Source organism: Dendrobates tinctorius, unplaced genomic scaffold (genome assembly GCF_039654945.1).
Source record: "Dendrobates tinctorius isolate UK_male_01 unplaced genomic scaffold, ASM3965494v1 ptg000196l, whole genome shotgun sequence".
NCBI lineage: Eukaryota > Metazoa > Chordata > Amphibia > Anura > Dendrobatidae > Dendrobates > Dendrobates tinctorius.
The window spans coordinates 6,891,761-6,905,277 of NW_027361863.1; positions in this window are offsets into that span (position 1 = coordinate 6,891,761).

The following is a 13,517-nucleotide window of genomic DNA, read 5'->3' on the forward strand; positions in this document are numbered from 1 at the left end:
GGAGACGAGGATGATAAAAATAAAAAACACGTGGGAATGGACACCTCCGTGTCATTAAAGAGGGGGAAGGATTCCTCCTCTGAGGCAGAGAATAGGGGGAGTGGGAAGAGGAAAGCAATTTAACTCAATCACCAATGATGGCGGTACCCACTCCGTTGATGCTAGACTTGACAGATTTGCGGCCTTTGATTTTCTCAGCCAGGTTGAAGCTGACATTTTCTTTTTGCAAGAGACCAGGCTGCCAAATATAACAGATGTGTTTAAAGCTAAGAGAGAGTGGAGACTCGGGCCCTCCTATTGGTCTCTTGCGGCCGAGCCGCATAGCGGAGTGGCGGTCCTTTTTACAGCACTGATAGAATGCCGACGGGTTATTGAGTTAGAAATGGGAAGGTGCCTGATCTTAGATGTCCTTCAGAAGGGATAAGACCTCAGGCTCATTAACATCTATGGTCCCCAATCTAAGTGGGACCAAAAGTGTCTCTTTATGAGGATCAAGCCCTACCTTTTTACACGTCGGCAGGTTGTCTTTGGAAGGGACTTCAATATTGTCATGAAGCTCCGAGATAGAGGAGGTTCCAGAGACAAGCTGACTTATGATAGCGTCGCCCTTAATAGTATAGCTAGTGAGGCTCACCTGGTGGATGTCCATATTCGGCAGACCCCAGGCCACGAAGGGTTCCCTTATCATAGAGGTAACAGTAGGTCCAGAATAGAGAGGTTTTATTTAAAGGAAGAAGCTGTCTCTTCAGCAGTGTCTGTTGAGGTAGAGTTCTCCGACCACTGTTTAATTTTGTTTTCTCTGAATGTTACAGAGACCCTCTGGATGGGAAAAGGCTTTTGGAGGCTCAATTTGTCTCTCTTGGAACAAGCGGAGATAAGACAGTCCTTTGAGGATTTTCTTCAGAGCCAGGTACCCTTACTGGATCTTTGTAGTAGTAAGTCAGAGTGGTGGGAGATGTTCAAGAAAAGGATGGTGAGATTCTTCCACCAGCTCATGAGCCTCAGGATTCTGAGCAGGTGTCACCTGTATCAGGGTCTGAGGAGGAAACTTGAGCATCTTGTCTCAACTGGAGGTAGCCGTGAGGAGATCTCCAGACTGAAATCTTTGCTTATGAGGTGTCAGTACGATAGACACACATCTTTGGTTTTTGAGAGGGATTACGGGAAGTACCGCTCACCCGACCCTTACAGAAACTGTAAGATGTCAGTGAATAGTAAAGTGGTTACAGGGCTGGTCGACACTACGGGGTCCCTGAGGCGATCCAGATCAGGGATCCTGGAGGTTGTCAGATTCTTCTACTCGCACTTCTTGGGTAAGAGGGATCTTGATTCGTATGAGATGTCGGCTTTCCTGGCTGAAGCCATTCCTGAACCAGGGGTAAACCCCTCTCTTGATGTTTTGACAGAGATGATCAGGGAAGAGGAAGTTAAGTTGGCGATTGAAGGGCTTGCCCAAAAAAAATCGCCCGGTCCAGATGACTTAACATCTGAGTTCTATAAGACCTTTAAGGACGCTTTGGTTCCCCTCTTGACTTAGGTTTTCTATGAGTGCCTTTCCTCGGGCACTCTGCCAAAGTCAACGAGGAGGTCTGCCCTGATCATCTTGACAAAGGGTAAAGACCCATCTTGCATTGAGAATTCGGGTCCCATAGCGCTTCTCAATGCAGACAGGAAGGTTCTGGCAAAGCTGCTGTTTAATCGGCTGGTGAAATTTGCACCCCGACTCCTTTCGGAGGCCCAGCATTGCTCTGTTCCAGGTCGCAGCTGTGCTCGGTGTCCAGGAAGTGGTGAAGCTGTTTAAGGCTGGTCACTGGAAGGGGTACAAGCTGTCACTGGACCAGGCAAAAGCATTTGATCAGGTGAATTACGAGTACCTCTGGTCTGTCCTTCTGAGATATGGCCTGCCGGGCGTTTGTTGATTGACTTAAAACCTTGTACGGTGGGGCAGAGAGTTTCCCGCTTGTGAACGGTTGGATTGGCAGCTCTTTTGAGATTGGATCTGGTGTTCACCAGGGTTGTCCCTTGAGCCCGCTGCTGTACGTGTTTGCGATTGACCCACTTCTTAGGAGGATGGAACGTGGAGCATTGGCACTGGAAACCACTCTGACGGTAGTCGTGTATGCCGATGATGTCACTGTTTTTGCTTCCTCTCATGAGGAGGCAGAGTGGCTAATGCCAGAGGTAGATCGCTACTCGGAGGCATCCGTGTCCAAAATCAACTGGGATAAGTGTGAGAGTCTCTGGCTGGGAGGAGGAGAGCCTGGTTTTTGATCTCCTGGACACCCTTCCAGGACCCAAAGTCTCTGCAAAAGTCCTTGGCATTGAATTTGGCCAGGGGGATTACCCCAAACAAAATAGGGACAGTGGGCTAGAGATCGCCACTCAGAAGATGAACCGATGGAAGGGTTGGTCTTTAACCCTAAGGGAAAGGGTAAACCTGATCAAAACTTACCTGCTTCCTTTACTAATTTATCTGGGCAGTGTGTGCATCTTGCCAGAGTCTCTCTGGACTCTGGTCTGCAGTTTATTCTTCCAACTGTTATGGGGGAATAGACTGAACCTGGTCAAAAGGGAGATTACTTACCTTACGAGGAGACTAGGAGGGTTGGGTATGGTCAGCCCTGTGGTATTCCTTGTGGATACCTTCATTAAGATCAATATTGCAAACCTCTGGAAAGAGAAGGCTCCTCCGTGGGTATTCTCCTGTAGGGGATGGTTTCAGCCTTTCTTCCAGGAATGGGAGCCAGGGGGGCAAGTGAAGGATTTTCGCACACCGCATGGACACCTTCCGGCTTACGCTACCTTGGTTCTGAAGGTAATTCGCCAGTGGGGTCTGAGAATGTGGGAGATCAGGAATCTCCTTGACAATAGGATTCTGTTGACTCATTTTCAGAGGTCTCTGGTGCTCAGGGATTGCCCAAGTTGGGATCTTGTGGTGGGTTTGCATCTTTTCAATTCTATCAGGATCCCCTCGAAGTTTTGGGACTTGGCTAGGCGCTGCTTCCATGGGAAACTGTGTGTGAGGGACAATCTGAAGTGTAGGAGCTCTGAGGACAGGAACTGTCATTGGGAGTATTGTGGTACCATGCTGGAAAGCATGGACCATTTCCTGCTTCATTGACCCTTCAACACAGAAGTGTACAACAGGGTGAGTGCCTCCATTGGCTGGTCTCGGTTGGCCGGTCTCTCCTATGCAGAATGGGCCTATGGAGAATTCGGAGACCTTGGTGGTCGGGACCGCTGCACCTTATTTCTAGTTAGGACAGTGGTTAGGTATCACACATGGAACGCACGGTGCTTAGTATCGACACAACGGAAAATCCTCCCAGTAGACGATTTGTTAGGACCATACTCGGTGACCTGGTGAAGGTACGCTCTCTGGAGTATGGGAGACTGGGCACACATAGGGCCGCGCTCCTCTGGAGGGGCTTTTCTTTTAGTGTGCCCTAGTTTGGTCATCTCCTTTCCTGGTGGTGGGCTGCTGCTGACACTGTAGATTTTTTTTTTGTGATCGGTATACAGTGATGTAGGGCTGCAGGTGCCGAACTTGGGCTTTGTGATTTGTGGGTATTGTAGCGTTTGTTTCTGTATATATTGTATATAGGGATATAGATTTGGGTGCAGGTGTTAGGTTGGGTGGTGGGAAAAGGGGGGAGGTGAGTTTATCTTGTGGGACTATGGGACACTGGGGTGTTTGGGGGAAACACTGGCACTGCATGATCTGGCCTATAGACGTTTGACATGGACTGAGGCGTGAGATGCAGGACCAGCTCTCATGTCAATGCGGGGGTTGGGAATAGTGGGCTTGAGCGTGGGGTGGTGATTAGTTTAGTATTGTATATTTTTGTATAGTTTGTGGTTATTTTATTTTAAAAAAAATTTAAAAAAATGTATGTATATGGTTTTCGTTTGCTATTGTTTATTTTATTTGTTTGTTATTAGTTTGTTGGTGACCGGACCAGAAGGTTTAAGTACTTAATATTAGTTATTATTCTGTATATACGTATAATATGTGTGAGAGGAGAGAATGAGCGGTTGGACCAGTGTTCAATATACGGATTATTTTCTGGCTGATATTCTTGTTATTTCTGTTATTATTATGTTTTTCATTTTTATAATAAAAGATCTACAGGAGGTAATTATAATGGAAAGTCATTGATGCATGTGTGTTGTGCTACCTGATAAAGTCCAAGGCAGTTTTATTAGATGATACAGTTGTATGATTACTCTTCAAGATGTGTGACATAAGATGACAAATTTTGAGAAAAATACTTAGTTTTGCGATACTCTGTTGGGAGATGTTTATTCTGTATGTGTCTATCTGTGGCCACTCAGTGATTGTGATTAGAGTTGTAACCTGTCAAGGATTTTGTTAGCAGGTCGCGATAATGAGTTGTATTTTCAGGACAGGCCACTTCTTTTCTGAGGCAGGTGTATATGAGGCTCATGGTGACCTAAACTCCAGATGAGCAAAAGGACAAACTCAGCTCTTCTACATCTGTACATGATCCGACTCATTGGTCATAATTGGCAGAGTAAAATGCTATTTCATAGCTTAAAAGTCATAAGAAGACAAAATTAGTAACAGTGATGGCTCTGTGGTCGGTGGCTTCTTCATTTTCGATTAAGAACGCACTTCTAGTAATTATCCGGTCCTCGTGTCTTTAGTTCTTTCTGCTCTTCTACATGTTGTACAATGGTCACTGTAAGAGCCAAGCTGGGTGGAAAACACCTGTGTGCGCTGTGGTAGACCACAGACATGTTTTCATCGGCCTCTTAAGCTTTAAAACATTGAAAACATTGTGTACTTTTCCTGTACACAAGGCCGACACCGAGTCCAAACCACAAGTTCTTAGCTCGGAATTCTCCAGACAGTTTTTTCCAGCAGCGACGGAAGCTCTAGTTACACTGGAGACTCGGAGATATCGGGAGATGAGCACATGAAGAAGACATGTAATATCAGACAACCTGCTCATGTCTATCTGTGATCACAGGAGCAAGACCAGAATCTGGAATCACTGAGAACACAACGCACAAAGTGCAGCCAAAACTCCAGTTAGGTAAAAGTACATGCCTCCTTTTTTAGATTTTCTCTAGCATTTTATGTAAATATAAAAATATGTGAAAATACGATAATAGGCAAGAGGAGTATTTGTCTGGTGAAAACTAGTTATCAACCATCCGCAGGTGAAGGTCCGACTGCTTGGACACAAATGGCAAAACAGGTAATTCTTATCCCTGCTGGGGAACTTTTATCCTCGTCTCAAAGTGGAGCGTCCGTTCCAAGACTGAATCATCCCTCTATTCTCTCTGGGGCCGCTGGAAAAAGCCAAGCGCAGCATTCGGCATCCCCATAGGAGGTAAATGGTGTGACTGTCAAGCGTGTGCTTGTTCTCAGGGCTGATAAGGTGCCGCCGGAGTGGTCTGCTATTGGCTTAATCTCCTGACAAATGGACACTTGGGTGAGTTTGCATGTGTTGAAGTGTAGATATTGAGGGTGTGTGGACACCTTTAAAGGGGATTTCTCATCTTACTAAATGGGTAAAATTGCCAACCAATTGTAAACGCAAGCAACTTTCTGATTTACTACTTATTAAATATCCTCTCCATTCACATCGGGTGGATTTTTAATTCTTACAATTTACTGCTCATTACCTTGGGTTATGGTCACCTCTGTTGTCCATAAGAAATGGCCAGTCTCCAAGATAATGCTCTTGCAAGCTGTTTGCTATTTAGCTTGTAAGAGCTGCTCTGAAGCTGTCCAGATCACTGGATTCAGTGTCCCCGGCCTCCTCCAATGTTACGGCTGCAAAGTTGCCTCTACTTCCAGCAGAAGAGAGGACGCAGTTCGGAATAACGGCTCAGTTATGTCACTGGTCCAACCAGTTAAACATCCGGAGCACAGCACTCAGTGTGGAATCAGTCTATCAGTGGTGTCTGTCCAGTCTTCTGGAGCACACTGCTCTGCGGCCTCCCAGCTCCTATGCGGGTGGTAGGAACCAGTTCAGTCCTGCATGATTACCATTTAGCTTCAGACTAGCGGCATCACCAGATCGCTGGCCCGAACTGTGCACTCTCAGATGCTGCAATCAAAGGAAGTTGTACAGAGTGTAGAGGCACTAACACTGTGCCCCAACCAGCTTCAGAGCAGCGCTTACAAGCTGCATAGCAAAAAGTTTGTAATCACTGTACTCCTCGCCTAGGAGACTGGCCAACGCTCATAGACTGCAGTGGTGGCCAATAACCAAGGCATAGGGCACTAGACAAAAAAAATTACATTTTTTAATAATAACAAGTAAATTGCAACATTGCTTGTTTTTATAAGAACACTAGCTGAAGAGACCGGCGCTGCCCAGGCATAGTAACAAAATACGATTAGTTATAACAAATTATAATGATTATATCTATATATATAAAGCTGAGTGTATAGCCCCGCCCACTCCGCATAGCCACATTCACTATAATATCCCACATCATTTCGTCAGTCAGAGCCACCGGATTACTACCCCTAATATCCCACATCATCCCATCAGCCAGAGCCACCGGACTACTACCCCTAATATCCCACATCATCCCGTCAGCCAGAGCCACCGGAATACTACCCCTAATATCCCACATCATCCCATCAGCCAGAGCTACCGGACTACTACCCCTAATATCCCACATCATCCCATCAGCCAGAGCCACCGGACTACTACCCCTAATATCCCACATCATCCCATCACAGCCACCGGACTACTACCCCTAATATCCCACATCATCCCGTCAGCTAGAGCTACCAGACTACTACCCCTAATATCCCACATCATCCTGCCAGCCAGAGCCACCATACTACTACCCCTAATATCCCACATCATCCCATCAGGCAGAGCCACCGGACTACTACCCCTAATATCCCACATCATCCCATCAGCCAGAGCCACCGGACTACTACCCCTAATATCCCACATCATCCCGTCAGCCAGAGCCATCGGACTACAGTCATGGCCAAAAGTTTTGAGAATGACACAAATATTAATTTTTACAAAGTCTACTGCTTCATTAATTCTAATGGCAATTTGCATATACTCCAGAATGTTATAAAGAGTGATCTGTTGTGAGTTCATTTTCCCCTTCGTCACTGAGGTCTGGTGAACTCCCTATTCTGGTAAAGGAAGGTAATGAGCCTGATTATCAGGCACCTGAGTCTAATGAGGATGACTGGCTGAGTGGAGTCACGGACTGGATATAAGGCTGCTGACGCCCTTCTGCCCTGCGGGTTATTTCTCTGTGGACTTCTAGGACACCAGTCTGATTCCTGCTCATCTAAAGCTAAGTTTTCGGTTTTGCCTGCTAGCTTTTTTGTTTTGTTTTTTGTTTTCCTTGCTTTTCTGTATTCTGCCATTCCCTTCTGGGGTGAGCTGAATCTCCTTTTGCCTGTAGCTCTGTCTTCAGAATATTCCTGAGTACTGACATAGCTTTTTTGAAGCCTAGCGTCTTCAGGGCCTTTTTCACTGTCAGTCTGTTGGCTCTTATTTTCATAGGGTTTTTCACGGATTGCAGACAGCAGCCTTCCTGTCCTTTTCTATCTATGTTAGCTTGGGCCCAGTCTTTGCTCAGTCTATCTTTCTGTCTGTGTTAGTATTTTCATCTTTCTTCACCGTCATTATATGTTGGGGGCTGCCTATTGCTTTGGGGTCTGCTCTGGGGCAGTTTAGATTTCCCCTTTCTTTCTTTAGGCCTATTTAATTCTCCGGCTGTGATCAAGGGGTCTAGGGCATCGTAGGAAACCCCCACGGCTACTGCTAGTTGTGTTGATAGGTTCAGGGGTCTGCAATCCGATAGCTGCCAACTTCTCTGGTTTTCTGGACTTAGCTAGCATTTCTGTTTTTGCCTCCTACGGTGACTCAATCATAACAGAATAACCCGCCCTACCGCAGATCCTAGGGTACTCAATAGCAGGAAAGAATTGTGTTTAAAAAAAAAAAAAAAAAAAAAGGTGTGTGTATATTCTTTCCTCTATATCTCTGAGGCCGTAGGGGGAATTTTTTTTTTTCTCTCTCAATGGAGATAAAGCAATTGTCTGATCGTGTGGAGCAGCTCGCTGCGGAAGTGCGGGGAATTTCCGCCTACCTTGCTCGTTCGCATACTGTTGAACCAAAGATCCCTACACCTGATGTATTTTTTGGGGATCGATCTAAATTTTTGAGTTTCAAAAATAATTGTAAATTATTTTTTGCCTTGAAGCCTAACTCGTCAGGGAGCTCCGCACAGGAGGTTAAAATTGTCATCTCTTTGCTGCGTGGCGATCCCCAGGATTGGGCATTTTCTTTGAAACCAGATGATCCTATTCTGACTAATGTGAACGCATTCTTTCAAGCTTTGGGGTTGTTGTATGACGAACCTAATGCTATTGATCAGGCTGAAAAGACCCTGTTGGCATTGAACCAGGGTCGAGATTCTGCAGAGTTGTACTGTCAAAAGTTCCGAAAGTGGGCAGTCCTTACTACCTGGAATGATAATGCCTTGGCTGCTCTCTTTCGGAAGGGTTTGTCAGAAGCCGTAAAAGATACTATGGTGGGATTTCCTGTTCCCTCTGGTCTGGATGATTCTATGTCATTAGCCATTCAGGTTGATCGGCGTTTCCGTGAACGCAGGATTGCACGAGAGGTGTTGCCACCGGTTGAACAGACGTCTGAACCTATGCAATGTGATAGAGTTTTGTCTAAGGTGCAACATCAGGAGTTCAGAAGGCGTAATAAGCTTTTTTTTTCTGTGGAGATGCCTCGCATATTATTTCTGTTTGTCCTAAACGAGAGAAACGCTTTGCACACACGTTTTCTGTTGGTGGTGTTTAACCTAAGTTTCTTCTGGCAATTACTCTGATCTTCTCCCTGTCCACATTTTCCGCCAAGGCTTTTGTGGATTCGGGAGCAGCGCTAAACCTAATGGACCTGGATTTTGCTAAACGTTGTGGATTTCTGATGACACCTCTGCAGACGCCTATCCCTTTGAGGGGGATTGATGCTACTCCTTTGGCTAAAAATAAACCTCAGTTTTGGACCCAGGTGGTCATGAGGGTCGCCCCAGACCATCAAGAAAATTGCAGATTTTTGGTATTGCATGGTCTGCATGATGCCGTTGTTCTGGGGTTTCCCTGGTTGCAAATTCAAAATCCAGTTTTGGATTGGAAATCTGTGTCTGTGGTGAGTTGGGGTTGTCGGTGTGCCTTTAGTGAGGCTCCGGTTTTTACCACCTCTCCTCAGTCGCATGATGTTCCTGACTATTTGGCGGACTTTTATGATGTATTTAGTGAGAATGAGTCTGCGTCCTTGCCTCCTCATAGGAGTTATGACTGTTCAATTGAACTAAGCCCAGGGTGTAAATTTCCCAAGGGTCGGCTCTTCTATTTATCTGTACCCGAGCACGAGGCTATGCGGTCCTATATTAAGGAGGCGTTGGAGAAGGGTCATATTAGACCATCCTCTTCACCCTTAGGTGCCGGGTTTTTTTTTGTGGCCAAAAAGGATGGTTTTTAAGGCCTTGTATTGATTATCGTGCCCTCAATAAAATTACTATTAAATATCAGTATCCGTTACCCCTGATTTCGGATCTATTCTCTAGAGTTAGAGGTGCTTGCTGGTTTACCAAGCTTGACCTCAGGGGGCGTATAATCTTATCCGCATTAAGCAGGGGGATGAATGGAAGACGGTGTTTAATACTCCGGAGGGACATTTTGAGTACCTGGTGATGCCTTTGGGGCTCACTAATGCCCCTTCTGTCTTCCAGTGCTTCATGAACGATATTTTCCGAGACTTTGTCGATAAATTTTTGATTATCTATCTGGATGATATTTTGATCTTCTCCAAGGATTGGGATTCTCATGAGGAACATATTCGGACTGTGTTCCGGATCTTGAGGGAGAATTCCCTGTATGTCAAAGGATCGAAATGCCTTTTTGGAGTACAGAGGATTTCATTTTGGGATTTATTTTGTCTCCGTCAACTATTGAAATGGACCCGGCCAAGGTACAGGCCATTTATGATTGGGTTCAGCCCACTTCTTTGAAGGCCCTCCAGAAGTTTTTGGGTTTTGCTAATTTTTATCAGAAATTTATAGCAAAAGTTTCTAGTATTGCCAAGCCATTGACTGATCTGACTAAGAAGGGTGCTGATGTGTTGAATTGGTCTCCTGAGGCTGTTGCTTCCTTTCAGGAGCTGAAGCGAAGATTTACCTCCGCCCCGGTTTTGCGGCAACCTGATGTCTCACTCCCGTTCCAGGTAGAGGTGGATGCTTCTGAGATTGGTGCAGGAGCTGTTTTGTCCCAAAAGGATCCTGTAACATCTAAAATGAATCCCTGTGCTTTCTTTTCCCGAAAGTTCTCTCCATCTGAACGTAACTATGATGTGGGGAATCGGGAACTGTTGGCCATGAAATGGGCATTTGAGGAGTGGAGACATTGGTTGGAGGGAGCTAAACATCAAGTTGTGGTCCTCACTGACCACAAGAATTTGATTTACCTAGAGTCGGCTAAACGCTTGAACCCTAGACAGGCTAGGTGGGCCTTGTTTTTTACACGTTTTGATTTTGCGGTCTCTTTTCTTCCTGGAACTAAGAATGTCAAGGCAGACGCCATCTCTAGGAGTTTCTTTGCTGATTCTCCTGTGGTGACCAAGCCTGCTACCATCTTAGGCGAAGGGGTAGTTCTTTCTGCCATCTCGCCCGATTTGAGACTTGCTCTGCAAGAGTTCCAGGAGGACAAACCTGAGCGTTGTCCCAGTGGAAAGTTGTATGTTCCTGACCAGTGGAAGAAGAGAGTGATGTCTGAAGTTCATTGCTCTGCATTGGCTGGTCATCCAGGTATTTTTGGTACTAGAGATCTGGTGAGTCGCTCTTTTTGGTGGCCCACCTTGTCTCATGATGCCAGGAATTTTGTGCAGTCCTGTGGGACTTGCTCCCGGTCTAAATCTTGTTCTCGCTCTAGTGGGTTGTTGATGCCTTTGCCGGTCCCCAGGAGGCCATGGACCCATATTTCAATGGATTTCACCTCTGATATGCCGGTCTCTCAAAGAATGACTGTTATTTGGGTGATTTGTGATAGGTTCTCTAAGATGGTTCATCTTGTACCACTCCCTAAGTTGCCATCTTCCTCTGAGTTGGTGCCCCTGTTTTTGCAACAGGTGGTTCGCTTACACGGGATTCCTGAGAACATTGTATCTGACAGAGGAGTTCAGTTTGTGTCTAAATTTTGGAGGACCTTCTGTTCCAAGCTGGGAATTCAGTTGTCCTTCTCCTCTGCTTTTCACCCTCAGACCAATGGGCAGACAGAGAGAACAAACCAGACCTTGGAGTCGCATTTGAGATGTTTTATTTCCGCTGATCAGGATGATTGGGTTTCCTTTTTGCCCTTGGCCGAATTTGCTTTAAATAATAGAGCTAGTTCTGCCACTTTGATGTCACCTTTTTTTTGTAACTTTGGGTTTCATCCTCGATTTTCTTCAGGGCAGGTGGAGCCTTCTGGCTGCCCAGGTGTTGACACTGTGGTGGAGAGAATGCACCAGATCTGGGACCAAGTGGTGGATAAGTTATCTCTCTCCCAGGAAAAGGCCCAGCGGTTTTCCAATCGACATAGGACCATTGGTCCCCAGTTTAAGATTGGTGATATGGTGTGGTTATTATCAAAAAATATTGCTATGAAGGTGGCTTCTCCTAAGTTTAAGCCTAGATTTATTGGACCTTACAAGATTTTGGAGATTATTAATCCGGTCTCTTTTCGTTTGGCTCTTCCTGTCACATTTAAAATCCATAATGTGTTCCATAAGTCCTTGTTGAAGAGGTTTGTTGAACCAGTTGTTCCTGGGGTGGCACCTCCTGACCCTGTATTGGTTGAAGGTAACATGGAATATCAGGTAGAGAAAATACTGGATTCCCGTCTGGCTAGACGGAGACTCCAGTATTTGGTTAAGTGGAAGGGTTATGGTCAGGAGGATAATTCCTGGGTCTCTGCCTCTGATATTCATGCCAAAAGATTGGTACGTGCATTTCATCGGGCTCACCCTGATCGCCCTGGTGGCGTGGTTGAGGGTTCGGTGACCCCTCCTCAAGGGGGAGGTACTGTTGTGAGTTCATTTTCCCCTTCGTCACTGAGGTCTGGTGAACTCCCTATTCTGGTAAAGGAAGGTAATGAGCCTGATTATCAGGCACCTGAGTCTAATGAGGATGACTGGCTGAGTGGAGTCACGGACTGGATATAAGGCTGCCGACGCCCTTCTGCCCTGCGGGTTATTTCTCTGTGGACTTCTAGGACTCCAGTCTGATTCCTGCTCATCTAAAGCTAAGTTTTCTGTTTTGCCTGTTAGCTTTTTTGTTTTTTTTTTTGTTTTCCTTGCTTTTCTGTATTCTGCCATTCCCTTCTGGGGTGAGCTGAATCTCCTTTTGCCTGTAGCTCTGTCTTCAGAATATTCCTGAGTACTGACATAGCTTTTTTGAAGCCTAGCGTCTTCAGGGCCTTTTTCACTGTCAGTCTGTTGGCTCTTATTTTCATAGGGTTTTTCACGGATTGCAGACAGCAGCCTTCCTGTCCTTTTCTATCTAAGTTAGCTTGGGCCCCGTCTTTGCTCAGTCTATCTTTCTGTCTGTGTTAGTATTTTCATCTTTCTTCACCGTCATTATATGTTGGGGGCTGCCTATTGCTTTGGGGTCTGCTCTGGGGCAGTTTAGATTTCCCCTTTCTTTCTTTAGGCCTATTTAATTCTCCGGCTGTGATAGAGGGGTCTAGGGCATCGTAGGAACCCCCCACGGCTACTGCTAGTTGTGTTGATAGGTTCAGGGGTCTGCAATCCGATAGCTGCCAACTTCTCTGGTTTTCTGGACTTAGCTAGCATTTATGTTTTTGCCTCCTACTGTGACTCAATCATAACAGTGATCAGCTTAACAGCAATTACTTGCAAAGTCAATATATGCCTAGAAAATGAACTTTATCCCCCAAAACACATTTCAACATCATTGCAGCCCTGCCTTAAAAGGACCAGCTAGCATCGTTTCAGTGATTGCTCCATTAACACAGGTGTGGGTGTTGATGAGGACAGGGCTGGAGATCAATCTGTCATGATTAAGTAAGAATGACACCACTGGACACTTTAAAAGGAGGCTGGTGCTTGGCATCATTGTTTCTCTTCCGTTAACCATGGTTATCTCTAAAGAAACACGTGAAGTCATCATTGCACTTCAAAAAATGGCCTAACAGGGAAGAGTATCGCAGCTAGAAAGATTGCACCTCAGTCAACAATCTATCGCATCATCAAGAACTTCAAGGAGAGAGGTTCCCTTGTTGCCAAAAAGGCTCCAGGGCGCCCAAAAAGACCAGCAAGCGCCAGGACCGTCTCTTAAAAGTGTTTCAGCTCTGGGATCAGCCACCAGTAGTGCAGAGCTTGCTCAGGAATGGCAGCAGGCAGGTGTGAGTGCATCTGCACGCACTGTGAGGCGGAGACTCTTGGAGCAAGGCCTGGTCTCAAGGAGGGCAGCAAAGAAGCCACTTC